This window comes from Mustela nivalis (assembly GCF_964662115.1).
Source record: "Mustela nivalis genome assembly, chromosome: 14".
Lineage (NCBI taxonomy): Eukaryota > Metazoa > Chordata > Mammalia > Carnivora > Mustelidae > Mustela > Mustela nivalis.
Window position 1 is genome coordinate 49474530 of NC_139033.1, and position 27672 is coordinate 49502201.

Below are 27672 nucleotides of genomic sequence, written 5' to 3' on the forward strand. Positions count from 1 at the left end.
AAAGTACCTAGGTTTGTTATGAGAATTAAATTATAAAATGCGTATGAGGTGCTTGCTCTGGCATATAAGAAACACACACACACAAAAGCGCAAGTAGCAGAATAGCTGTTAGTCAGTTTGGGAAGGCTGGGTTCCTCGTAAGAAAGCAGGATATTGAATTCAGACACAGCCTCCACTCACTTCAGCCTCAAGCGCAGAACTGTCGCCTTGGGCCTGCAAGATGCTTCACCACTTAGGAGATGCACATGCTCAGAGGTAACACCTTAGAATAAGAGGACAAAAGGAAAATCAGGCCCCAAGCTCACGACTGACCCCAGAGTTTCTTAGTTTCTCCTCATTTCGGTTTTCCCAGCTGTACGACACAACTGAACATTCTTAAACTGGGGAATGAATGGAACCAAAATACTACTGACATGTTGTACTTCATTCTTAGAACCCAGCACTGATTGAAGGGAAGTTTTCAGGAGGGAAAAAAAAAAAAACCTTCTAAGCATTCGATATAATTATTAGTTATAGGACACAGTGATTTCAGAAACAAAAATGTAGAAAACAAGTATATTTTCAAAACCAGGGAAATATTAATGATCCATTCCTGTTTTGGAATCCATCAATGTTTCCATACTGCGACCCTCTCTTCTCACCAACTGTTCTGTTCCTCTCTCCTTCACTGATTGCTATGGAACTTAGATTGGTTTCTAAAAAAAAAAAAATTGGGGCGCCTGGGTGGCTCAGTGGGTTAGGCCGCTGCCTTCGGCTCAGGTCATGATCTCAGGGTCCTGGGATCGAGTCCCGCATCGGGCTCTCTGCTCACCGGGGAGCCTGCTTCCTCCTCTCTCTCTCTGCCTGCCTCTCTGCCTACTTGTGATCTCTGTCAAATAAATAAATGAAATCTTTAAAAAAAAATGTATTAAAAAAATAAAATAAAATAAAAACTTAAAAAAAAATTTTTTTCTATGTTGATAGGCCAGATGTGATGTTGTAGAGTTGTAGAGGTCAAGAGCAGGCCACTCCAAAATGTGCCACTTTGGCATTTTATTTCAAATAAAGTTACTGAGACGCACCTGGGTGGTGCATCTGACTCTAGATTTTGGCTCAGGTCATGATCTCGGGGTCATGGGATAGAGCCCCATGTGGGGTTCCAGGCACAGCAGGGAGTCTGCTTCTCTCTTTCTCCTTTTGCCCCTCCCCAGCCTGCACTCACTCTCACTAAAATAAAGAATTCTTGGGTACCTGGGTGGCTCACTGGGTTGGGTCTCTGCCTTTGGCTCGGATTCTGGTCTCAGGGTCCTGGGATTAGGCCCCGCATCGGGCTCTCTGCTCCGCAGGGAGCCTGCTTCCCCCTCCCCCTCTGCCTGCTTCTCTGCCTGCTTGTGATCTCTCTCTCTCTCTCTGTCTCTGTCAAATAAATAAATAAATAATCCAAAAAAGAAAAGAAATCTAAATAAATAAATAAACAAAAGCTACCAAAGAGACAATCTGTGGAGGGACACTCAGACCCTCCTTCCTCTCCCTGAAAGCAAGAAATATATGTCCTTTGTGAAAGGTACCGTTCCCGAGACATCCCTATCACCAGATATAGGAGATTTAGAGCCAAGAAGGTTGTAGAAAACAAGCCTTGTTATTTTACTAACTTAATACCTTACCAAATTCTGTTTAAAATTCCTTGCTAGTTTGGGGCATTTGGGTGGCTCTGTTGGTCAAGTGTCCAACTCTTGATTTTGGCAGGTCATGATCTCAGGGTCATGAGGGCAAGGCCCCTGTGGGACTCTGTGCTGGGCATGGAGCCTGCTTAAGAGTCTCTCTCTCTCTCTCTTCTTTTTCCCCCGCCCCTCCCCCAGCTCACACACAGAGGTGTGCACACACTCTCAAAAATATATACATATATAATAATAATCCTTACTAATTTAAATTCCCAAAGTTTTCCTTATCCTGTCAATTCCTCATCAATTTATTGTCTTCTTGTATAAAAAGTATAAAAACTACCTGTTGTGGTCATTTCTGTAGGTCTCAATGCCCTTATTAGGTCTCTGTGCTCACGTAAAAAAACTATGGTTTTTCCCTCCTTTAATTGGTCTTGTGTAAATTTCATTCTTAGTCCAGCTAGAAGACCTTAATGGACAGAGGAATAATTTTTCCTTCCCGTCAATGTCCAGAAAAGTGGGCTAAGACATACATTAAAAGCTCAGTTCAGGAGCTGAGACAAAACTTGAGCCAGGTACGATTTGACCTTCCAACAATCTATGCATGTGGACAGTCAAGTGACTTGAGTACCTAGAATGGGACTTTCTTGGTTACTATCTTTGAGCCCACGGGCTCCTTTTACACATCCATTCTAGAAGCATCTCAGTGCATGCAGTATGGATAAGTGTGCTTAACTATGCAGAGGAGGCTGTGATGGGTTGGCTAGTGGAATAGCTGGGTTTGGCAGAGACAGTGCTCTAGGGGAATAAAATATGACTAGTACTTCAGCATTGCTAATGTCATCAGGTTTAGGCCTTGGACTCCTAAAAACTTCAGAACCATAATTTGGGAAGGAACTGTACCCAGACATAAAACAGACCTATCCAAGCCCCTGTAGGACATAGATCAGGCTGGTCTAGGGAGAAGATGGCCACTAGGATAGTGGGTATCATAGGTTGGAGAGTTGGGGGGAGGGCATACTTCCTTAAGTGCTGACAGCCTTTTTAACCAATATATGTAAATTTGTAAAGAACCAATGACAAAAAAATCAGTCACTGATCTGGTCTAGGTATTAGGGTTTACAGCATTCACGTGGAAATGCAGACCAAAGAAAAAATAATGTTAAACAATTCTATGCTATAATATTTTCTGTAATGATACTCAAAATGTAAGGAATTTAAAAAAATCCTTTATCATTTAAAGAAAAAATCTAAGGGATGGGATAATGACCTATCTCCCCTCCCTTTCTATGATCACTCCTTTTTCTTCTCCTTTCAGGGTACTCTCTCTCCCAATATAAGCATCTGAATGGCTGTCTCCTCCCTGCACAAATCAGTGCAGTAGCTATATTCTGAATATTTCTAATGTCATCTTACTCCTCCAGGCCATCTGGAAGTCTGGATAAATCTCTGAAGGGAGCTAGACAACCTCTGACTTAGGGGAAGAATGAAAATTTGCTCTCTGTTTAGAGAGTCCTCTATCCCACTGGCAAGTCTCCATGAGTTCCCTTTGTGTGAGACATTCTCCTTATATAACAAAATGGCTCAGAGTAGCATGATAGCACTTTGGACCTTTAGTTCACTGACACTCCAAATAATGTTATAAAAATGCCATTTTGAAATAAAGATAGAACAAAAGAAATGCTGTTAGTAAACATAAAGATGTCCTGTGTCCCTTTATCATGAACCTTACAAAGGTTATTCTCAGAACTAGGCTTCTGCATTTGTACATTTAATATATCAAAAACAAATGTTTAAAACCTAAAAACGAAATGCTGTTTCCCCATAATGCTTATGAGCATGCCTGAGAAGAATAGGGTATGGAAATATAGTATAACATGTATCACAGTAGAAGCACGTGTGGAACATTCTAGGAACCCAGAGGAAGAGGGTAAATACAACTCAGATGACATGACAGGGGATCAGAGAAATCTTCCCAAGGTAGCTAAGCTTTTTTTTTTTTTTTAAGGTGGCTAAGCTTTGAGCCCTATCTTGAGAAATGACTAGAAATTAGCCATGGTACGACTCTTGGCAGATGTGGTAACATAAGAAACATTAAGAGAGTATGTAGAAGTAGGTATCTTTGTTTGAGGGGGCTCTGGGGGCACATGGGGACCCCAAACTCCCCTTTCTTCTAAAGTGCAATCTGTCATATAATTGCCTGATATGATTAATTATAAACTGATGTCCTCTGACCAGGGGTCTTGCATTTTAAGTGAGAAGTTACTCAGCTATAGACTCAAAAGTCTTTGTTCCTCAATAAATGAATCCCAGGGACCTAAATCAGATGGATCTCATATGGATCTCGTATTGATTTATTTAGTGGGGAGAGTTAGAATAGTCCTCAGAGAGTCATCTCTTCTACATACAAGCTGTCCCTGCCCCTAGCTTTGGCATTATCATAAACTCCCAAGATGGCTCACAGCTAGGAGGCTGCTTCTTGCTGTGCAGAGAGCATCCAGTCCTCACCAACCATGTGGCTTCTCTATTGCCGTGGCCAGGCTCCAGACTATTTCCCTCTGTGAGACTTGCTGCTCATGACATAACTGGGTCACACCTCAACCACAAGGTGACACTTTTGGGGACTGAGCCAATTTCCTCCTCCTCCCCAACCCGTTCACCACTCAATGGGTCAGTTCGCGGTATTGGAAATGACAAGGAGCTCAGTGAAGCAGGAGTGATACTAAAGGGTGCCACTGCAAAATCCTGAAATCAACCAGCCCTTCAGGTGTCCGTGGCCTTCAGAGCTGAAGGGTAATTGTCTTTGGCCATTTATTCATTCATTCATTCATTCATTCATTCATTCATTCCATGAAAGAGTATCACTTCAGTGTTACTGTGTGAGTTAGTAGCAATACAGAATAGAACACAATCCCGAGCCTTGTGGGCCTAAATTCTAACCCTGTGCGAGGGCTAATCTACTACATCACTTCAGAGAAGCTGCTCATCTCTGGCCCGTGCTTCCTCCTCTGGTGAATAAAGATGCCTACTCTTCCTAGTCTGGAAGGAATACCTGACTATCAGAGAAATGAAAGCATTCTCAAAAACTTGAAAACACTAAACAATATTGAATTAAGCCAGGAAGTTGTTCATCCAGAACATTTGTTGAGACCACAGAGAGCTGGCAGGCCTATTTTCTAAGGCAAGTGGGTCAATTGCCATTGTCACACTTTTCCATCCATGTAAGATATGCTGCCTAATTTAGAAGGAAGTCTGGGATCAGAGAAGTTAAGTTCACTCCACTGAATACTAAATATTCATTGAGAGCCTATCATGCACAATGTGCTGTGCTCTATGTTTTAATTTCAGTGATTTGTCCAAGGTCAGAGAGCTGGTTAGTGCAGGGCTAAACTAGCTGCCCTCGCTCCCAGCTGTGTTATCCATCATTCTCTTCCCTCACATATTCTGGAGCCAACCATTTTCCATCAGGCAAATAACACGGAATTCATCTGCTTTGGGTTCACAACTGTTTCATCTGAAGCTCTCTGTAAAGGACATGGGTTTTTCCCAGAAATATTTCATTGGGTTTCTCTTAATTTAGGGAGAGGAAAAAATACATTAGTGACACCAGGATGTTTCCAAAGAGACACAAACAGTATCACAGAAATACAACTGGATCCCTAAGCAAAAGCTGGAGCAAGAACAGCACAAGATGCCAACACAATCAACACATAAATAATTCTACAGTTATTAGCAGGTCTAAATTCACTGGCTGCCATCCTAAAAGAAAGGAAGTCAGACCTGAGGTGCAGCAATATGAACCCAACGATCACCTGCCACTCCAGCCTTAATCACTGCTCCTCGTTCCTGGATGCTCTCTCCACCTCGCTGCGGCCCCAACCTCATGGAAATAAAGAATGGAAAGGAAATTTGGCTCTGTCACAGAGTACGTCATGCTGATTTATCAACCTGAAATATAGTTTAATCTGCATAAAAATGGAGTCTCGCAAACTGACTGGGATTAATAGGTTCCAGCTCTAATTCCTTCTGGTGGTCTCATTTAAATAGGCCATTCATCACTGTGACCTCTTTTGGTAATAGCCTTACTGTAATATTTAATTTTACATTAATTCTGTTGTAACTTAGCCAATGCTCATTTGCAGAATAATCACCAAGGAATTAGCTTTGGCCCCCACTCCCACCAACATTCACATGAATGCCAAAACAAGTCAAGACGGCTAGTTCCCTTGCTCTCTGAAATGCACTGTTCAAGAATCATGTGCACTTGGGAAGGGCAGAGTGTTAAAGAAAAGGGAGCATTAACACAATCTTTACCTGGACTCTGAGATAGGATATTTATTTTGAGCCAATGAAGACATAAAATCAAATCCAAGAACTCAAGTTATCAGGTCAATTTGCACATTAGTTGACATTCACTTATGTTAGGGTCTGGCAAAGTCCTCTATGTTACTATTGCTTCTTAGTCAGAACATCCCTGGCCTTGAGTGACATTATGAATTCTAACAAATTCAGTCCAATTGAATTCAACCTAACACATTTATGGAACAAGTATTATGTATCCTCTGAATGTGACAAAAATAAAGCACAGTTGTCCTCCGGAGACTTTTCAAGGACAGTTCATGCCACATCAGAGTCATGGAGAATTTATACCCAGTGTTCCTCCCAGGTTGGCCAGGGGTGGGATGTAAGCCTTGTCTGGTCACTTCACAGCTCTCTGGAGCAGTCAGCACAACACTGAAGGGACACAGGCAGATGCCCAAGAATCAGGGGTGTGTGTGCCTTCACATGTAGTTCCACGGACAGTCAGAAAACCCAGGGTGCTGTGTCTGGCAAATAGAGAGATAGCAGTAGGAAAACTGACCTTCCAGGCAAACGTTATCCAAGGATAGATAAGATTTTTCTCTCCCATTCCTGCTGGATAGATCTTGGAAGGCACTGGCAATTGACTCCTAAAGGTTACCTAAAGTTTCTGGATCTGCTAAATGAGCTGGAGTTTCAGTGATGCTGTGGGCGGGCAGCAGCTGGCGACATGATCTCAGTGGTTACTTCAGAGCAAAAAGATGCTCAACATCGTTCTGCAATGTGTTATTTTCCCTCTTCCTGTAGCTACATCTTTTTAGGCAATAGGCATGTGATTAATAATGGAATTACTTTTCTATTTTAGAATTGAGAGCTATATTAGAGATTAATCCAACTCTAGGTGAGACATAATTACCCATTAAGAACAAGGAACTTGCTTACAAGTTGCAGGTAGAAAAGGTGCGCGCTGACAGGGCCCAGACCAGGATGCACGTCTCTGGATTCCCGGCCCACTGCCCCTCCCACCTCCCGTGCCCACATATGCCCCTTCAACCCTCTCTCACTATGAGTGGCCCTTTGGGCCAGAGCTCAGTGAAGCTATGAACCAGCTGGGCAGCTGCTTGAGAGCCTATTTATAGAGTAAATTAAAACAAGTTTCTCCTCACCCTCACCACTTCAGTAAAATCGCTTTGAAAAAACACCAAATTACTAGCATAGAGTAAGGCTATCTCTATCTTTCCATTTACCCCGCTGTGGACATATATACGTAAGTGAAAGTTACTACTTAAATAACACAGTAGCCAAAGACATAGAAGATGATTCTTTTCCTGGACCAGCAAGCGATTGCATGCCGTGCTGCGATGCCTTAAAAAAAAAAAAAAAAAGAGAGAGTCATAAAGTTGAGAATTGACTCCTTTCCTAAATAATCGTTTACCATAATTTTCTTTCTTTTCATTTCTCTCCAACAGCTTTTCCACATTCTAACTCAGCTAATGATCTTATCTCACTCAGTGTAGGGGTGCGGCAAACAGAGCAGTCAGAACAGAACTGCAGCACATGCCCACCGTGAAATCCACGTACCTGTCGACGTCTGCACACGTGCGCCCTGCTGTGAAGGAGCCCTGCACAGACTGCCCGTGCTCCTGTCTTAGGCCAGCTCAGAGGCTATCTGTCTATTTCTCTGTCTCTCTCATACATACTCCACCTGTAGATAGAGAGGAGTTTGGGAAATACTGGATTAAGCAATGTCAGATACTTGTTTTTGTCATTTCTGTGGGATTGGACCTGCCACTACACAGTGTGTGCTCTGGGAAGGTACCAGGTCAGCCCGTGAAGATGTGTGTGGGAATTCCTAACTTGCTGATTGGCTATCCTTCTTATACTTCAGTCTTAGCGATGGTATCTCTTCATTTTCCTGGGCACATGTAATTATACTGAGGCCCTATATGTACCCTCATGGTTCTTTGAAACTGGCTCTAGCCCTATCCCAAGAATATGAGCCGTGCTGGCAACACCAATTATTCTGGCTAAGTCCATGCTACATACCCCTCAACGTCCCTGATAGTTACCCTTTAGCAGTGGGCACTTTCTCTGAATGTCTACTGTTGGAACTCTTGACTAAGTTTGTTTCCGATACATTACTAGTACCCTCTGTACTTTTGCTTTATTTTGGCAAATGCCAATCATTCAGTTTACAAATTTAAGGTACCCAATGCAAGAAGAATTGAGTGACTGAGGCTTTCTTTATAGACGTCTACCCAACTCTATTATTAGAAAAGCAGTTCCTATATGCACCCTGTTAATAGATGGCAGATATTCTTTTTTCATATATGACAGTGTGCTCATTAATCATCCCAAACAGTTGGAAAAGATACTATCAACTGTGGCTTTCAGCTCTGACAGGGAGATTCTATGAACCACCAGTTCTCTGGGACAACCAACCGACTGCACATTATCAGCTATATTTGCAACTTGGGGACTTAATGGTCCTAAAAAATGAATCTCATGACCTGGGTAGCTCTCTCTACCCTAGTCTATATGACTTCATAAATATGCACATGAAAACATAAACAATAATATCAATAAAGGAAAGACCTCTATGTAAAAGGTCCAAGTTTAAAATCAGATCAGTAGCCTTGTCTTTGAACAACAACAACAAAAACACAAAAAAACTTGGACACAAATATCTACTTCATCTGTAGCTTATGGACAGAAGGACAGAGGGAAGGGGTACTCCAAACAGGAATCAAATGTATACAGACTCTCAGGACAGAGACCAGAGATGTGTATGCACATTGTGAAAAATATGGTTGGGCAAGTTGGATGGGGTTGGATTCGTAAAGGCCTGGGAGTTTCAACTCTAATTTCCTTTTCTTTTTGTCCTTAAAAACTTCTTTTACTCAGAAAATAAATTCTGTCCCTGTACATAGCATTGCATCCCCAGCCTGAGCTCTTTTGCAAGCCTAACATGCTGGCCGCTGTCCCCTCACATCTGTAACATTTAACTTTAATGCCTCTGCCCCTGAGGAGGGAGGGGCTGAACACATTCTGGCCTGAAGAACCAAGCACTTGGCAGCCTATCAGCTGGTGACCTTTCCTATTGACACTGTCTGCAGGGCAGCTCTGCCACATGGACAGGAATACATTCCTTCCTGAGCCAAGCCCCTGATGGGGGCTGGGAAATTGCATTCCCATTTTGATTAAAAAGAAAGACTCCCTATGGCAAGGGGGTCAGCAAACCACAAAAACAGACCCAGAGAGGACAGCTCCAAGGGCTGTCACATTTGCTGTGGCCCCACTTGGGGTCAGACACTAGGTCTGTGATGTGGTTTCTCTCCACTTCACACCTGCAGTCTGGGAGAACACATTTTTCTCTCAGCCTGGCAGATACTTGTTTTCAGAGCTCCAAGACCAACCATCTAGGGTTAAAGGGAAATTCAGAAAAGCTCTTCATCCCACAACCCTTCTCACAATAGACTGCCATAACTTAAACTTGAAATTAAAAACTGGAACTACGGCTTATTTGTGGGCAGCTTTGGGTGGAATGTTATTTGGCAAATATGTAATAAGGTATAACATTTAAAGATGCTGTAGATCAGGGACGCCTGGGTGGCTCAGTTGGTTAAGCCGCTGCCTTCAGCTCAGGTCATGATCCCAGGGTCCTGGGATCGAGTTCCGCATCGGACTCCTTGCTTGGCAGGGAGCCTGCTTCTCTCGCTGCCTCTGCCTGCCTCTCTGCCTGCTTGTGTGTACTCTCTCTCTCTCTCTGGCAAATAAATAAAATCTTAAAAAAAAAAAAAAAAGATGCTGTAGATCAGAAAACTTACCCCATTTGAAGCTGCATTTTTAAAAACAAAACCCCAACGAACCTCCATCCAAAATACAAATAAAAGTATTAAAGCATCTCTGGTTAAGAGGTTAAGGACAAAAAGAGCTGTAACTCCCTCCTTCCCACAAAGCAGCTCCAGGGCAGATGGATACAGCACTGGGCCTCTGAGAAGGACTGAAAAATGCTTCCCCATGTAGAAGGGTTACTCAAAACCTAAGTTTCCATCATCAAAACAAAAGGGCCAGTGCTTGGTGGAGACAAACAGGGACATGAATTATCCAAAAGACCTTTCTATCCAGCTTTCCCAGCACCATTTATTGAAGAGGTATCATTTTCAGAGTGAGTATTCTTGGTTCCCTTGTCAAATATGTGTTGACTGTCTGTGAGGGTTTATTTGTGGGCTCTTAATTCTGTTTCACCAATGCATGTCTCTGCTTTTGATGTGGGAAACAAAGGCCGAAGAAAAATGAAATGTCCTTACTACTAACGGCCCACTGACAACCCCTTAAAACAGGCAGCGTCACATTCCTCTAGGGACCCAACTGCCTCCATGTTAATACTTTGTTAAAAGCAAAAGACAGTATTAGCCTGATCCTGGATCCTGTAAGTCTACTTTAACATATAAAAATTCTTCTGGAAACTTCCTTTATTTCTAAACCCCCTAAGATATATGTTGGCAATCATCCTTGAAGCATATCGCCCACCGATATACATCTCAAGGGTCTCATGACTAAGGCTTTATTAAATGGTAATAAATGTCCATTTCCCAACAATAGGTAGCTCCCTCAAGGTTCTGGAAACCTTGCTTCCAAACTCCCTCCTGACTTGAAAGTATGTAAAGGGCCACTCTTTCTGATCCTGGTGCAGCTCCTTCTGCCCACGGGTCCTGTCCCTGTGCTTTAATAAAACCACCTTTTTGCACCAAAGATTTTCAAGAATCCTTTCTTGGCTCTCAGCTTCAAACCCTAACTTTTATGCCAATATCATACTGTTTTGATTATAGCAGCCTTGTAATCTAGTTTAAAATTAGGGCATGTAATGCCTCCAGCTCTGTTCTCCTTTCTCACAATTGCTCTGGCTATCTGGGGCCTTCTGTGGTTTCATTCAATTTTTAGGGTTTTTTTTTTTCCTATTTCTGTGAAAAATGACGTTGGAAATCTTACAGGGATTGTAAAAATCTATAGATGGCACGTCAATGACATCCCAATGAAGTTGGGAAAAAAAATACATGTTGGTATTGAAAAAAGTTACCTTTGCAATGCATTCAGTGATTTTTGAAAGAACATTATGTCCCTAATTGAGAGTTTTTACATTTTTTAGACTTTATAGCGGTTACAAGTAATTTAACCTCCCAAAGCTATCTGGGGCTTATTAATCCTTATGGCTTCATGGTGACGATTAAATGGGACAGCATAACAAAACTATCTGGAACAGTCCTTAGCCTAGATCTACCTTCCTGCCCCCTTCCCAACCTGCCACAGTGCTCCCAGCCCAGCTGATCATTTTTCAGTGAGTTTAAAATGCTGAGGAATTGGGGGAGGGGGAGAGGTACATAAGTAAACAACCAAGAACACTCATGTGTTTAGTGCTAAAATTGAAACATAAACCACTATGGGAAACACTAATGAGCAAACAAGTATACACACTTGTATCCTGTAAGAAGCTTCAAAATGCAGAGGGCCCTGAATAAGTTTTGGAAGGATGAGCTCACATTCACTCCACAGAAAAAGGAGGCATGTGGATGCATGAATCCCGATGAAGATTGAGCAAAAGCAGAGAGGCAAGCAAGTATATCAAGACTCAGTGCAGCCACAACCCAGAGAATGGGGCCCTGAGAAACCCTGGGTCTTCCCTATCCATGTGTGCTCTGAGTCATCACCAGCTTTGATGCAAAGTACCTGGAGATAAGACTGAAACAACAGCTCTAATCAGTTTTCATTTGTCTCTGTACCTAGGTAAGGGGTCTAGACTTTATTCTACACATAGGAGGAAACACTGATTGCTTTTATTTTATTTTTTTTTTAATTTATTTTTTATTTATTGTCAGCATAACAGTATTCATTCTTTTTGCACCACACCCACACTGATTGCTTTTAAATCACAGAATCCTTTAAAATCATGATTAGAACCCGATTTTACAAAGATAATCCTGATTTTCCTCTGGAGGACCAGTGGAATTCAAACACTGATGCCAAAGAGGTAAAGGAAGATACTTTATGTAGTCCCACAAATGATGATAATGTCATCATAGTTAGCATAGTTAGCATTCATCTTAATATACATCAGGGACATTTCAAAATGTATTACTGCACTGTCTCATCTATTCCTCATCACAATATAATAGAAAAGACACTGCAATCATCCCCGTTTGAGAGGTAAACAAATCAAAGCACTGAGAAGTTACGCAATTTACCAAGATCCAGCACTACTTAGCAGTGACATCTAATTATGAATAGGAGATCTAACGGATGACAAAGACAAAAATCAGAATGTTTCTGGCTTGAACCAGAAGGTAGATCACAATGTTATTAGGTGAAAGAAAACATTTAGGGAATGAGTAGAGGTGCTGGGGAAAAAAAAAGGGGGAGATGTTAGGAAAACAGATGGCTGGGACATTGGGGATGAGAGCTGTACCTTTAATAAAAATTGCTTCAGGTTTTTTACAGGTTAATTTCCTTATATGTCAAAATTTATATCTATATCTATGAAGAGAAAGGTATATAAACATATACACATGTATACACATATACAATAGATAGAACTGGATAGATTTGAATTTGGATTTATGTCTAGTACTGTTCTGAATTCTGAATGGTTCGTTTATTATCACACTTGGGTTCTCCAGATCTTTCAGAATTTTATATCTAACTAGTAGAGGTGGATGAGCATATACATACTCATAAAATACACTAACAGGTGAAAGAAAAACATGAAAAAGCATGAAAAGATTTGGAGAATGTCCCAAATATGAGATTTTAAAAGATATTTTGAAGTTTTCATTCATACCTATCCTGGGTACCCATCAGAGTTAAACATAGACAGAATTACTGAAGACAAGCTGAATAGAATTTTCAGCTAATAGTCTTTTTTAAAAGCCTTTTAAAAAAACATCTAGGGTTTTGGGGTTTTTTTCTTTTTTATCTGATGATGGTTTGCATCTTCTATACTGGCATATTTAATGCTTCTTCTATACTGGCATATTTTAAATGCAAATGGTAGAAAAGAACTACAGGGTCCTTCCAGAAGGCTGAGCCCATAGCTGTAGGGGTCATATTGTAAGACTCCTTGAAGAGAGGGGGACAGGGACATGTGGACGCATCCCACAGATAACGATCTTTTCGACTTTGGTATTTTCCCCAGACTCTGTACGGTATTCCCCTGCTCTTGAGACAACTAGGACTCCCAACAAATGTAAAATGCTAGAGCTTTTGAAGTCTTTTCTGAAAACTCTAGCATTTGATGCTACCATGTCTTGTTTTATAGATTTATTTCCTCTGTAAGGCAGCAAACTTCTGTAAAGCAAAGGTAGTATTTTTATTCTTCTCTTACTGTACAGCATATCCAAGAATAGGAAACACAGTAAGAATTCAAAATATTTATTGATATGTCTTGCTTCAACATGATTTAGTCAACTTTATAAAACAAGTTCTGCAAAAATATTCTGTAAATCAAAAAAAGGAAGATCATTTCCAACAGTGATAGTTCTACATTTTAATGTTTCATTTCTTAATTATACTGCTTTAAATAGATATACACTGTTAGTTAGGAAATGTTGGATTTATTCAGTAATACATAGTTGGTGATTCTGGTCTTACAATCACATTTCACTAAGAAATCCTCTCCATTTTTCATACTCGAACGTGGCACTTCCATTTTTTTTCTCCTAACCCAAGATGCTTATTTATACTTGGTGGTCCTTTCAGGGTAGCTCTGTGCTTATATTTTTCTCTTCGTTGTTTATTATAATAAGCATTCAGAAAATATTAAGTGTTGACGTCCTAAGTTGCAGTTTCTGGCTAGAAAAGAAACCACTTTTAAATGTGAATGACATGAAGGACTAGAAAGTAATCTGGTAGGACAGCCAGGTAGCTGAGCCCCTAAGCACTCTGAATTTCCAACGAGGAAGGATTTTGGTGTTCGGGAAGCAGTAGCAGGATACAAGAGTACACCCAGCCCCAAATATTACTGAGCGTCATTTAAGCCTAAACAGAGGCATTTTATTAGCTCAGAACATCAAAAGGAATCAGCTTTTACAGAATCTCACACTTCTGTGAAATTAATAGGAAGCTTTACATAACCCTCAAATGAAAACACACATTCACCTGGGAGTTTCAGTATACTATATTACCCCTCTGTTCTTGCCTTTTAGAAAAAAACACACACTCAGCTGTCTTCTTTACAGCCACCAAAGGAAGGTTTCATTGGGACAGAGTGGGAGACACTTGAGACAAGAAAGCCAAGCTAAAAGGGTGTTTGCAGAATTAATTTTGCCATTCTGGTTTGGTCACTACCTCCATAGGGCTTATGCTGAAGCAGAAATTTCCTATTAAATGTCACTTCCTACAGAATACAGTATTTACTAGCTTCCCACTAGCCCCCTGCACATGTCTTAAATCACTGGCCTCCAATCTTGTTCTACCAGAATATAATCTGCCAGGCAGCCACATAGTAAAAAAGCAGATTTGTACACCGGGATTAAAATATTCTATTTCAAAAGGAAGCCATTAGGCATTTTAGCAGTGTATTGCCACACTATGATTTATATTTTTAAAGAGTCACTCTGGCTCCTCTGTAGAGAGTAGGTTCTAAGGGGGAAAATAAACAGAAACAGAGATCAGAGAAGACCAAATAACAGTCCCGGTGGTTAGAGGGAAGGGGCTTCCTGTGGAATGGTGGCTGAGGAAATGGATAAAAGCAGACAGATGTGGAACACATTTGGGGAGTAGAATTACACACAAGGGTAGGAAAGGATGATATCTCAGGACACGGAGAGATCATTTCTTCAGTCAATTCTCTTCTTGGAATTCTTGGCTGTGATGTCTTATTACATAGCATCTCGCTCATTCAAAAGGACCGTTGGTCTTACCTCATACTTCCTGTGCTTAGGGTTTATTTATTTTTACTTCTGCCAGAGCTTTCTGATTTACTCATAACTTCCTGTATTACATAATCTTAATTTAATAAGATAATAATATTACAAGATTATATAATCTTAAAAAATAATAATCTAATCTTACCTATTACAGATAAAGAAAACTGTGTATCTATAATTAATAGATATGTACTTAATAGGGGAAGGCCAAAAGCCATCTACCTGTCTGTTTACCTCTATAAATACATCATTTTCCAGGGACATTTTAGCTAAAAATCAGATCCGTCTTGTGCCAAAGATTTTGCTCTTTCCCCTACACTGCCATGTCTCCCTATAGGCATGATACTTTACTCGAGAGTCCAAGAAATATACATATTTATGAGTAATCCACTTCTCTTAGGTAACTTACAGTCTTGTGGGGAAAAAGAACTTTAGCTTCATCAATACTGATCAGTAAAGGGTAAATAAATGAGTAATCTTACAAATATGTAAGATATAGAGACGTTTCTGGCCTCAAGAGTCCCAAGACCAGAGACGGTATCTACTACTCTTTTCAGTTCATTGGTTTTGAGACTCGCCTTCCCTAACCAAATACCCTATTTGTGATAAATGATACACATTTAAGTACATGAACATATATTTCCTTTCTCATTCCTGCATTTTGTAATGCCTAGAACTGGCAACCAAGAGGTCAGCATTTGGGTGAAAGGGACCAAAAAAGAAACAAACAAAAAGGAAAGAAATGGGAGCAGTTAATAACTCATGGTTTTTAAAGTTAATCTGCACTCAAGATGTTTGATCAGGTATTTTTTTTTCTTGGGCTCTATCCCTAAGATAGAGTTAAAGAAACCTTGAATCTTACCCACCTTTCCTGAGAATGCTTCCAAGTTTGTATATATAATGCCCTCTTCTATACGACTGCTGGGCTGTGTTTGAGCCTCCACGACAGCCATGCTCTGTTCGCCCACCTGCCAGCCTGGGGCCCCCCAGGGAACCGCCACGGGGGACTAGAGGGCAACAGCTAGAGGAACACTCGGAACCTGCCTGCTCTAAGCAAATGAGCTTCTGGTGAGGCTGACTGCATCTGACAACATCCTCATCAGGCCAGCCTGGATTCACTTGTGTCTCACCCTGTCAGCCTGAAGAATCGCAAGGTCCCCCATGTGCCTGCAAGAAGGGTAGCAAGCCAGCTCCGGGCCAGAGGAGGGAAGGAAAAATAGGAGACGGTTGTCAAAGTCAGTGAAAAATGAAGATTTGGGCCATTGATTCAAAGGTCTCCAATGCTCCATAGGGCTCTACCTAAGTCAAAGGAGGAAATACAAGAAACACACTGCCATCATAATAGCTGTCAAAACGTCGAAATAACTCTCTCAAGAGTCACAGGGTGGAGAAAGCAGGGAATTCTCTTTGGTCGTGTACAGAAAGAACCGGGAGGAACAAAATATCTTCCCCAAGAAAACAAAATCAGTAGAGGTCAGTACCAGGCTATATATAGGTATAAAGCAAGATCACAGATACTGTGCCTGTACCAAGAAATGCAAAGCAAGACCATACCGGTACGGATAGCAGACTGGGCCCCATTCAGGCTTGCAAGCCAGTGGTTCCAATATGATTATGGAAACAGAGCACAGGTCAGAGGAGGCAAAATTTACCACTAGCTGCACTAAAAGGTATACCTCCCAGGTTAAAGCAAGACTGTAGCTGATAACTGTAGGAGGCAGCAAGAATTTGAAACAACTCAAGAAAGCTAAAGGCAGATAGTAAGAAGGCACTGGAAGCTTCAGCTGAACAAAAACAAATACAAAATATAACACTATTTTTTTTAAAGGAGCATAAAACTTCTCACCCCTCATAAAAATACAGTGATTAGAACAAGGAGGAGAGGGGTACCAGGGTGGCTCACTCAGTTGAGTATCTGACTTTTGATTTCAGTTGAGCTTATGATCTCAGGGTCATGAGATCAAGCTCTGCAGGAAATCTACTTGAGATTTATTTCCCCTCACCCTCTGTCCCTACCCCCATTCACACCCACATCTGCTCTAAAATAAATAAGTCTTAAAACAAAAAAACAGAACAAGAATAAAATTGGGGATTTTTTGCATGCTGATGGTAGCATAATTGGTAAACTTGTTTAAGAAAAAAAAAATGGTGCCTATCCACAAGAAAGCTCATTGTTCACTAAGAATAAAGTAACACTAGTCCCAATGAGGACTCTTCAAAAAGACTGAGGCAGTTCTTCCTGGAGATAGAAGCCTTAAAGAGGAAAATGGGAACCATCTTCAAATAGCTAAAGAACTATTGTCTCAAGATAAAAATGATTATATTCTTAGAGCTTTGCAGTCTCATCAATCAAGTTTTGTCTACTTAAATATTTCCTTGGATCTTCCTTTGCATTCTCCATGAATTTTATGATGTAAACTAGATAATGAGCAGAGATCAACACCACATTGACAGGCACAAAGGACAAGAGCGATGATGACATAAACCTGGCAGACTCTGAGAAAAGTAGCCTGAAGACCGACCACTCATGCATGAGGAGCAAGATGGAAGTGTGACCAAGTGGGGTGCCAGGTGAGGGTAAAAGTTGACAAATGAAAACTCCCTAGGAGAGACTAGGGGCCTACTCTAACAGCTCTGAGTACAGAGTCGGAAGTGTTCCTGAAGGGCACTTCAAGAAATGAGAGGTAAAGCGCAACAGAAGCAAAGTTATAGTGCAGAGTACAACACAGTGGATGAGGAATGAGAGTCCTTGAACTTTCTATGGCAGCTGCACCATTTCCTAAGACTGTCCCCTTGGGCAATTCATCGACCCTTTCTTAGGCTCATTCCTCATATGTCTAAAGGCACAGGGTTAAAAATGGCACATCATCCACATTCCAAGAAGCACAGATCCAAGTCTTTGCCCCTCCCCTGATGAGTATGTTTCATGGAAAATATTCTTAAAATTTAATATCACCTTCTTAAGTTCTGTATGTTTCCCATCCCAAAGAAAGCCAACGGAGAAGGAGGGCTCTTTCTTAGAGAATATTCCAAGGGGGTGCCAACCACATCAGCTCTGCTCAGGCACATTGGTAGGTGAGGCATCCTTTCTGGAAGCTTATTTTTTTTTTTTTAAGATTTTATTTATTTATTTGACACAGACAGAGATCACAAGTAGGCAGAGAGGCAGGCAGAGAAAGAGGAGGGAAGCAGTCTCCCTGCTGAGCAGAGAGCGTGATGCAGGGCTCCGTCCCAGGACTCTGGGATCACGACGACCTGAGCTGAAGGCAGAGGCTTTAACCCACTGAGCCACCCAGGCACCCCTGGCAGCTTATTTTCAAGCCTACAGGACTTCTCTATGCCCAAGATCCTAATAGTATGATCTGCTGATAAGTATTGTTGGACTCATCTGACTTTATCACATGATAGGTTTGATTACACCCGGTTTGAAACAAGCAGCTTAAGTCAAATGTAACTGAGTGTTCCTTGATTCCCTCTCTGTTAGAATTCACTGGCTGGGTGATATATGCAACTAATGAATCGGTGAACACTACACCAAAAATTAATGATGTACTATATATCGGCTAACTGAACCTAATAAAAAATAATAATGATAAAAAAAAGAATGCACTGGCAAGCTAAAAACTATTTCTCAAAAGAAAAATTATTTGTTTCTGAAAAGGAAGCCTTGGCTTTGCTTCAAAAGTCTAGAGACCGCAACTATGATTTCCTATTGAGTTTATTTTTCATTTTTATTTAAAATATTACTAACACAGTTTAACAGTACTTTCAGGTGTACAATTTAGTGATTCAACATTTCCATACAATACCCAGTGCTCATCAAAACAAGTGTACTCCTTAATCCCCCCTACCTAGTTAACCCATCTCCCATGCCCACCTCCACCCTGGTAACCATCAGTTTATTCTCTATAGTAGAGTCTGTTTCTTGGTTTGCCTCTTTTACCCCCATGCTTGCTTTGTTTCTTAAATTCCCAATATGAGTGAGATCATATGGTATTTGTCTTTCTCTGACTTATTTCACTAAGCATAGTACCCTCTAGCTCCATCTGTGTCATTATAAATGGCAAGATTTCATTCCTTTTTAGACTGAGTAATACTCCATTCTATATATATCTTTTTTATCCATTCATTGGTCAGTGGACACTTGGGCTGTTTCCATAGTTTGGCTATTGTAGATAATGCCACTATAAACACTGGGGAGCACGTGTCCCTTTGAATCACTATTTTTATATTCTTTGGCCAAATACCTAGTTAGTATCCAAAATACGTAAAGAACTTATAAAACTCAACACCAAAAGATGAATAATTTAATTAAAAAATGGATAGAAGACATGAATGACATTTTTCCAAAGATGACATTCAAATGGCCAACACATGAAAAGGTGTTCAATATCACTGACAACCAGGGAAATACAAATGAAAACCACAGTGAGATATCACCTCATACCTCAGAATGACTAAAACCAACAACACAAGAAACAGCAGGTATTGGTGAAGATGTGCTACTGGTGGGAATGAAAACTGGTGCAGCCATTCTGGAAAACAGTATGGTGGCTCCTCAAAAAGTTAAAAAGAGTACTACTCTATGATCCAGCAATTGCACTACTATGTAATTATCCTACTGAGTTTATGACAGGCCTGTAGAGCACCTTGCTCTGTTTCAGGTATTTTGGCACCATCGAATTCTCTGGCTCATGAAACCCCAAAACCAGTGTTGCTTGTATTACCAGTCAGACCCTGTAAACCCTCCTCTTGTTCAAGGCTATAAGCATGATAGGAAAATAAGTTGAAATAATGTGCTTTATGTTGTCTCCCAAATCAAAATAGACCCATTAAACATTGTGTTACTTTCTTAATGAGAGGTGACATGTGTTGCAACTTGTAGTTCCTTTTGGCAGACATATCCTCAATATACTCAAGGAAACATCCCCAACATCTTCATGGAGATGGCCTGCACACATGTATCTCATTGAACTATTCAGGATACCCGCTACTTCCTGCTTCTTTGGTCCTATCAGCATGATGTCATTTTGGTAGGCTAGCACGTTGTCCTGAGGAATTGTGTGATGAATGTTCCTGAGGAATAAATTAAAGCGAATAGAGATTGGCATAGCCCAGATCAAGTTACTCTTGTACTTCCAGGTGAAAAGAAACTATTTCTAATGGTGTTTATTAGGATGTGGGAAAGGGACCACAGTTTCAAGATAAATAGCTGAAGAACAGAAACCAACAGCTGGGATTATCTATCATATATATAAACACATCTGGAACAGCGCTTACACTTGAAGCCATTATTTAATTACATGTACCATAATAAACTACTGTCACTTCCCAAGATTCTTCTGACATGCTATAGACCCTACAGAAGAACTAACTAGGACATAATAAAAATTAACCATCTTTGAATCTTGCAAGTCCATAAAAGATGGACCAATCTCTGCAATTATTCCAGGTATATATTTCCTTTAGTTCCAAGGCTTCCCACTTGGCTTTTAATAGTTACCATTCCACAAGTTAGGAGACTAAACATAAGAATCCTGCCTTTTTCTGAGGATATACTCTTTCCATCTATGCACTAGTGACCACAGTGGGGACCCACCAGACCCACTATTATATAACATCAGACATAAATTCTCTTTACCACCTAGTATTCATAAATCTTAGTTCTGATCTCTGAATCACAATACTGTCCTGAGTCACCAGAGAGTACTGTTTTCCTAGAGACAATGTCCAACAATTTTCTCTCAAAACCAGGTGATTTCCTAATGGTCAGCAAATAATTAAACTTGAATTTGCCATAGGTCTGTTTGGGGAAGACTAGGTGGAAGATCTACAATATAACTTGGAAAGTTATATGTAAGATCCTTCCATAAGCATGACCAACTTCTCCTTCACTTCAATGATGCCAGGGGGTTTGTAAGTTGGTTGAGGGTCTGCAAGTATCTATAGTGTTGTTCAAGTCAGACTTCTAGTCACTAAGTCTGAATTATATATATCTTTTTTATTCAGGCATAAAAATCAAGCGGAATTTTAATGGGGTGCCCATTTTCAGTTCTAGGAAACCATGATCAATTAGCCGTTTCCAAAATTCCATGTAGATCAAATTATTCTGATTACCACTTATGCTTTGCTGCCTTCGATGGTAACGTTTATCTTGCTTCTGGGCTATAATGGCTAATAATTTGCCTCTGGTGCTCTAAGTACCCAACATTTTCAAATCAGGAAGCCACTTAAATAGTTGCTTTCCCCATTTTTATCAAAGCCTAGAGAGACCAGCCAATGAAGTAATTTTTAAAATCTCTCTGGTGCTTCCCTCATCAGTGTATTTTTTTTTTTAAAGATTTCACTTATTTATTTGACAGAGAGATCACAAGTAGGCAGAGAGGCAGGCAGAGAGAGAGAGAGGAGGAAGCAGGCTCCGTGCTGAGCAGAGAGCCCGATATGGGACTCGATCCCAGGATCCCGAGATCATGACCCGAGTCGAAGGCAGCGGCTCAACCCACTGAGCCACCCAGGCACCCTCATCAGTGTATTTTTAACATGAGATCAGGTGAGTATCATCTAAGTTCCCTTATAGGACATGTTTCGGAAGAATGGACCAGTTGTATGTATTAAGTCCATTCCAAATCCCATGTCTTCCTAAGACTCTAGATTTCTTGCTTTACAGTAAACCCAAGGCATTTGTCATTTTCACTTCATTTGACAAAGGTCCAGTTTTACTCAACAACTCCAGAAAATAATTAAATACACATCCAGTTACTTGAGTTCGTTTGGTAGTAGCACAATGAATCTGATATTTCTTGTAAATGTACTAAAACTGACAAATTCAAATGCATCTAAAATGAGTTTTTCCCTCACTTATCTTGCATCCTTGGGATCAATTCCCATTGGTATTTCCCAAGATTTTTTGTTGATGTAAAATATTGAAATGCTTAAATCAACACCTACGTTTGATTTATAACTGATCCCCAAGAGCATACTGGGATCTAACTCCAGATGCCAGATGTGGTCGAGTGAAGCAGGAAGAAACCTGGCACCTTATTGTGCGAAGTCATCACAATGCCTCAGGCATCACAGAATCAGCCTCATTAACAGGAGAGAAGGATCGTTTCTGCTGCCTTAGGATGTTCAGGGAATCTGGACTTAATCCAATTCTCCTAAATGTTCCAACTCCATTATTCCAGGGTCTACTTCTTTTCCAACCAATGTCCTATTTTTTATCAGAGAGACTGGGGAAAGAAAGCTATGAATTCAGCCTATGTTTTAAACCCACACCCTAGAGTGACAGATCCTGTGGCGTCTTTGCACACATCAGCCCTAAAGCTATAGGAGATTATTTTAGGTGAGGCCATGAAATGCCTCTGTTCTCTAAGACCCCAAGTCTGCTGCTGTTCAGCATTTCCATGTAGTTAGAAGCAGCCAGACTTTCCCCCTGTAACTGTGGTTTTTGTAATGTTCTCCCACAGGTTTCTTCTTCTTCTTTTTTTTTCCCATTTGTCAAAACCACTCCTTCAATCCAAGTGGCCCCAAGTGATAAGCGTAACAGTTTCCTCTAGGTGGTATGGAATAGTACCAGTGCTCCACCCTTAATGGTAACTGGATCTTTCCCCACCCAGACCAGAGAGCTTATCCCACATTCCCCTTTCTTTGAGAATGTGCAACCACTTCTGGTCCCAATTATTCTGTGGGTCAGCTCCTAGTTGCAGACAACAGTATCTATTCTTAATGTAACAAAAAGATACGTCCATGCACACCACAGAGTGTTCCAGTAGAAATCCCACTGATAGTGCCACCCGTTGCTTAACATTGAAAACTCTAGGCACTAGACACTAGAACATCCAATACAACTGCTGCAAAGGAAAAAAAAAAAAAAAAGAGGTGACTCCCTAAATGTGCTTTCTACAAAAGCTGCACATCATCATGTCCTGATGTTTACAGCTGCCTTTAAGGTCTCAGCCAGGTGCATCTAGTTAGCTGAATCAGATTAGAGCCATCTGAGCTCCGGGCCACCACCAAATGAAGCATCACACTACAGGAAATAGACGCATGCCCCAAGAAGATAGGTGAACCTATCTCCAGAAGCTGCCATAGTCACATCTGCCTTTGTGCGGTGACTTCTGATTCATGATACAGATGACAAGGACCTACTTACTAGGTTTGCACATGGCTGCTATTTCTCTTCCAAGGTAGAAAAACATCTGCTGAGAAAATTTTCCACATGCAAAATAACACTTGCTTTACATTTTCATATCTAGTATCCAAGTTTAGACAAGCACAGAATTCTAAGACCCAGCTTCCTGAAGCTCAGTCCCTACCATCGTCAACCCACAGTCCAATAAGAAAGGCAAGCAAGCCAATAGGGATAAAATGTTATGGGAAGTACAAAGGGTGACACACGCACAGGGAAATAATTTGGACATAACAATAATGACAATGAGGAAATTTAAGATGGATTGAATGTGTCCAATGGTGTTCTAAGGTATGTCCCTATGTTTTATGTCATACCCCAATCCCTGATAAAAACCCAACTGGATTCTTGTACTCTTCCCATCCTGCAACTCACAAATTCTCTTGGTACAGGAGGGGCCTGACCTTCACTTCTCAAATCATACCAGAGAGAGAGAAGCTAGGTTCCTTTACATCCTACAACTGGTAGCTCTAGTCCTGGGTTGTGACATTCTGCCCTTTCGGACTGAACAATGACAACATCTCTGCTTAGCTTTGTACCACTTCTCCCCTCCTGAAAGTAGGAGTATATAACCTGGAGTTTACATAAGTATATTTGCTAGCAAACACTTTTAAAAGTTTGCACCTGACAGTGGGGGGAAGTATCATATTTGTTCCAAATCATTTCATTTTACCCTTCTAAAATTTGATCGATGCCCAAATAAAATAGGGTAATTTTGCCACATACCTGGAAAGCCATCTGTTACAAAAAATAACACATTGCAGTAGTTCCACAAAACAGTATCCAAAGAGCAAAATTAGAATCAGCTCTGAACTGAGTGGGAATGCCATCGATCCCAGGGTGTTTGAGGCAACATTTCCCTGTAACTCTTCTCTAACTAAGACAACTTTTTCTCTCGAAGACAGGCTTGAGGCTAGAGAAAGTTCACCAGGGCTTCTACATTTTTCACCACCTCCATTCTTTCCCTGCTTTCCCTGGGTCACAGGAGCCTAAGACAAAACAAATCACCTTCAGATTGAAAAATGAAATCATTTACCCTAACTACTTATTCTCTGAACCAACAAGGAAATTCTGCTTCTACAGTGACCCAGCAAATCTGTGAAAAGGACCCAGGACAGCTACCCTGAAAAAATCTGCTACATTTGATGTCCCCGAATGCAGCTGGCAATACTTGATCTGCTATCAGTGTTTTGTTTTCTTTACCCCAGGGGAGGAAACGGGTCAGCCTGGCTGGACATAAGCCTGTCAACAATTTGATTTATGGGGCCCGAGTCCTAGTTTCTCTCCCCCAACATTAGCCAAATAGGCTTTCATTCAATCATTACAGTTTTATTCCTTTGAGGCGTGGGGCTTTTAATCCTCAAGACATTGATTAAACCTCTGTTAGCAGTCACAAATCGCATTATTACCAATATCCTTTGCAGAGATTCTTAAGATTGAAACCTCAGATAGAAACTTGAGTAAGGAATTTAGGTGAAAAGATAGGCAAAGTTTAGGTTTCACTGATTTCCCAATTTTTCCAAGGGATGCCTATGATGACACTCCTGTAGGGTCCTCTTGATCCCAAGGATATTTATTTGGAATAAACTGGTCTAGGTTGCAGGCACTCTTAAGCTATAGAACAGACTAAAGAAAATCAATGTCTCCTACTTGGGAATGTTGGTCATGACCTTGGGCTAGGGCAGTTTTCCAAACAGACCAACCGCACCCTGAGGCAGTTGGCTGAAATTAACCACAGGTACTTAGCACCATGCACATGGTGAAGGGAAACATTTCTCCATTTCACACCCATGAAAGATCCTAAAATTTTTTTCCCCAGGAATGACCTTTGAGGATTTTTACCCAGGATACCTGCCTTTTAAAATCCATAATAAAGGCCTGTCAGATCAGGGCGACATTCTAACATATTACCCCAGCACTGGGATCAATCACAAACCACGGCCTGAGATTCAATACATCTTGTTGAAAGGATGCAAAATTTTCAGAATACATTATAGCGAAGTTTGCAAATCCCACAGACATAAATTAGGAAATCTGCCTGATATACTTGCATGTCATTGAATCTTTGCTGGGCACCTGGCTGCTGCAGAGACTGAACAGGGCTGCTTCTGAGGCCGAAAGAACAGTGGCTCCCCAGACACACAAACCTACCTCCTCTGCCCTGTGGGGTTGTGCGGTTTCTAAACCTGCCTTTCTCACACCCTGCTAGCCCGGTATAACTTTGAAAGTGCTATTTCTTCAGCCAAGGGGAAAACATGAAGGATAAACAGACACAAAAGTGCATTAGCTCAGTGAAAGAAAGGAAAGAGGATTTTGATTTTGTTAATATTAAACTAATTTTTAGAGCCATTCTCTTGCTTCTGATAATGCTTGATGACTCAGGAACTGGGTCACTCTTAATTAGCTCAGAAGCTGTGGTTTTATAACCTGAGTGACGTCACACTTCTCTCCTTCAGGGTCCACGGCCATCCTGAAACTTCACCCTGCAGACCTGGAAGGACAGTGTTGCAAGGTTGCGAACCTTGGCCTTAGTCAGGAGTGACTTTGGGATGAGAGGGTGGGCCAAGCAGGAGAGAACACAGAATGACTTTTGAAAAGGATTTGTTCCCTTAGGAACACAGCGCAGCTCTGTACTTCTCCAACACCCACACCTGTACCTTCTCAAAGGCTGCATTCATCAATTATTTTGTGTTAATGAAGTCAGAGAAATGAAAGTATGAAACCCCGCAGAGAATAAGCCTCTCCATGTGTGATAAACTGGCTGACAAGAATGACCCCACACGACAGCTGCTGGCAAATGAGGACACCTCCTGGTCTTTTGAAAGTTCAAAGTAGAGATGTTGTAACCCTTGCAATGAGGTTCTATGCCTAAATGTTTTAAAACCCAATTTTCAAGAGCTTCCAGAATAAAGATTATAAAATAAGTAACTAGAGTCTTCTAGTTAACTCCAAAAGTGACACACAACAGTCTGAACACAGCAAGCCATAAATTTGTGGTACCTTACTCCACCATCAACAAGAATAAATAAGGGGAAAATATAAATAGGACCGTGAAGCTGCCATCCTTCCTACAGAGTGAATTATCTCTGAAGCCAAGAACAAAACCAAATTCTTCCCAAGAAAATGTTATTAGATTACATGTTACATATGCATACTGAAATATCTTTCCAGAATTTACTCAAGAATTACCAATTAAGTCTTTAGGAAGCATACACCAAAATATGAACTTCTTGACAAAAATCACAATGTAAAACAGACTCCCGAAATATAGTGGCTTAAGACAAAAAAGTAGTACATTTCCCTCTTGAAGAGAAGTTGTTTAGTCTGGGCCTGGCATGGTGATACCACCGATGTGGAGACTCAGATTCCTTCCATTTTATGGTTCTGTCCTTTCCAGGGTGCTACCTCATCCCTGTGATTCAAGATAGCTCATTACATCCATATTCTGGTCCACAGAAAAGAGGAACAAGAGGATACAGAGGTCATGCCTACTCTCTTTTAAGGGCATGGCCTAGAAACTCAACACATGAATTGGCTCACATTCCATTGGGCAAGTCTTAGACAAATAAATGGCTGCACCTAACTACAAGCAAGTCTGGAAATTTTAGTGTTTATTTTGGGCATTGTTCTATCCCAACTAAAATGCAGAGGTTCTAATTCTGAAAAGAAAAAAACAGAGAATAGAAAAAAGAAATTTAGAAAGAAGTTTTTTAGAATTTAGAAAAGAAAGAAGAAATACAGCTACTGCTGCCATGCATATAGACATCCAGAACCTGCCGTAAAGTAATGAGTAAGGGTTATTAGTCCTCCAGTACCCTGAATCCTTCCCCATGCCAACCCCATGACCTCCACACTGCCCTCCAACACTGTGCCTTCAGAGCCACTCCTTAGTTTGTCTTTTAAAACAAACTGTACCCCTGGCCTGTTTTCTTGTGATTTTCCTTAGCATTGTTACCCTCTGTCATTAAAGAAATGCATTAACAGACACGGTATCATGAATACTCATCTTGAAACTTTTTCAAAAGAGTGACCTCTGGGGCAGTTATGCTCAGGACTTTGCCTCCTCTAATATTTCCAATCACCCCTAAAAATATCTGTCTCTTCTACTGTTTCATGGGAAACTTTAGGTAGATTCTTTAGCTCATAAGGCCTTGGTGGATTCTCTACAATTTTCTGTTTATTTCTATTAATCAACTCCATCATGATGGCCCATGTTTAATCCCTCCTCCTCCCTGAAGTTCTCCCAGACCACTTTAGGTCTTGCTGACTATATTTTCACTTGAACTTCTCAGCTCTCCAGGAATTTTATCCCACAATTTATATTTATATGCTCTCTTACACAAGCTGTTCACATCATGTAATGTCATGTGTATTAATACTGCCTTCTCAATATGATGAATTCCTTGAGGACTGTGGCCATTCATCATGCTCACTACAGCTCAAAACTTCAAACCAGATGAATTGACTTTTTAAAGGCATTTAAAAGGTGCTTATTGTATGACTATCACTATGTAATCAAAACTAACATCCATTAAAAAAAAAAAAGAAAAAGAAAAGAAAGCCTCGGGTGCCTGGGTGGCTCAGTGGGTTAAGCCGCTGCCTTCAGCTCAGGTCATGATCTCAG

The 27672-nt window shown here is 40.8% G+C and overlaps 1 long non-coding RNA gene across 4 annotated transcripts in view; it reads right to left on the reverse strand.

Moving 5' to 3' along the window:
- The window catches only part of LOC309847665, a 559315-nt gene that overhangs the window by 267971 nt on the left and 263672 nt on the right, over positions 1-27672 (reverse strand). Inside the window, exon 3 of one of the 4 annotated variants that reach the window (XR_014302549.1) lies at positions 542-695. The exons of 2 other annotated variants lie outside the window; for them this stretch is intronic. This is a non-coding gene — a long non-coding RNA (uncharacterized lncRNA). Of the gene's footprint in view, positions 1-541; positions 696-27672 lie in introns of those variants that run through there. One more of the 4 variants, XR_014302550.1, reaches the window with a different exon arrangement.